The sequence below is a fragment of the Microtus ochrogaster genome (assembly GCF_000317375.1).
Source record: "Microtus ochrogaster isolate Prairie Vole_2 chromosome 14 unlocalized genomic scaffold, MicOch1.0 chr14_random_1, whole genome shotgun sequence".
Classification (NCBI taxonomy): Eukaryota; Metazoa; Chordata; class Mammalia; order Rodentia; family Cricetidae; genus Microtus; species Microtus ochrogaster.
This window is the reverse complement of record NW_004949096.1, coordinates 19,237,891-19,239,587: the sequence shown is the minus strand read 5'-3', so window position 1 is coordinate 19,239,587 and position 1,697 is coordinate 19,237,891. Positions and strand designations below refer to the sequence as shown.

Sequence of the window (1,697 nt, the reverse complement as noted above, 5' to 3'; positions counted from 1 at the left end):
GGAGGCAGAGGCAGAAGGATCTCTATGAGTTTGAGGCCAGCCTGGTCTACAGAACTAGTTCCAGAACAGCTAGAGAGACACAGAAAAACCCTGTCTCAAGAAAGAAAAGGGAGGGGGGGAAGGAAAGGAAAAGGGGAAAGGGGAAAGGAAAGAGGAAGGGGAAGGACGAGGAAGGGGAGGGGAAGGAAAGGAAAGGAAACGGGAGTTGTCTATCTAAGTGTGGTGGTATACTCATGTATGTAATCCCAGTACTTGGGGAGAGGAAACAGGAAATTTGGGAGTTAAGGCCAGCTTCAGTTGGTTATATAGCAAATTCTAGGCCAACTGTGGCTACATAACCCTATTTAAAAGAAACAAAACAAAAAAAGATGGTTCAGTAAATAAAAATACTTGCTGCTCAAGCCTGATGTCCTAAATTCTAAGCCCAAAATCCATACAAAATGTTGGTGTAGTGGCTTCAATTTGTAATCCCAGCACCTGGTGGTTAGATGGGAAATAGAGATAAATCTTCCAGAAGCTCTCAGGCAGGCTATCCTGGAATATGCAGTACAAAACAACGAGAAAGACTCTACTTCCAAAACAGGGTAAAAGGAGAGAAACAACTCTGAAAGTTGTCTTGTGATTTCCACACATACACCCAGACACATATGTACCCCATATACACATACCCTACAAACACAAAATAGCTATCTCTGGCTTGATTTAAAAAACAAAAAACTTCCCTTTAATCCCAGAACTCTGGAGGTAGAGGCATTCGGATCTGATTTCAAGGCCAGTATGGTATCTAGGGCAACCAGGCATACACAGAGAAATCCTGCCGGGGGCGGGGGGGGGGGGTGTATGGATATTGCTTTTTGCATTTGCAGTGTGTTTTTAGCCCTGAATGTTGAGCATTTTTTAGATTCTCTGGCTTACATAGTGTGTATTCCAGTATCTACCCTCTAAAGCTAGCCATCTTTTAATTATGGATAATTTTAAGCTAATAGATAATTTCTGATTCATATCATTAAGCAGTTATCTTTTTCAGTTATTTTATTGTCCCTAACTACACCATTGTGGTTTCTTTTATATTTATATTTCTGTAATTTTGAGATAGGATTGACTGTGTAGCTGAGACACACTTCCTCCCTCCATTTAATGAATTCTGGAATTAAGACATGATTCGCCATATCCTAACCATGTGCAAATGTTTGCCAGGTAGTGGAGAATTTTATTTCTTTTCTTAAAAATTTCTATTTAAAATGCACAGGTTTTCTCATTTTTGTTTTGGTTTTGTTGTATTTTTGAGACAGTTTCTCTGCATAGTCTTGCCTGTCCTGGAACTCACTGTGTGTAGACCAGACTGGCCATGAACTCACAGATATATATATATACCTGCCTCTGCCTCTGCCTCCTGAGTGCTGGAACTAAGGGCATGTACCTGGCTATTTTACCTTTTTAATAGTTTTTTTTTAATTTATTTAACTTTATGTGCATTGGTATAACGATGTCAGATTCTCTGGAACTGAAGTTATAGACAGCTGCAAGCCGTCATGTGGGTGATGGGAAATGAACTGAGGACCTCTGGAAGAGCAGCCAGGGCTCTTATCCACTGAGCCATCTTGCCAGCCCCTTTTTAATAGTTGTTTTAATTAAAGTTTAGGATTTTAGTTTTGATTTTAGATGCTTAAAAACAGAGTTGGAGAGATGGCTTGGTG

General features: G+C 40.1%; 1 protein-coding gene across 3 annotated transcripts in view; it reads left to right on the top strand.

The window, feature by feature from the left end:
- Ckap5 (cytoskeleton associated protein 5) overlaps window positions 1-1,697 on the top strand; it is a 97,114-nt gene that overhangs the window by 21,573 nt on the left and 73,844 nt on the right. The gene's annotated exons all lie outside the window — the stretch shown is intronic.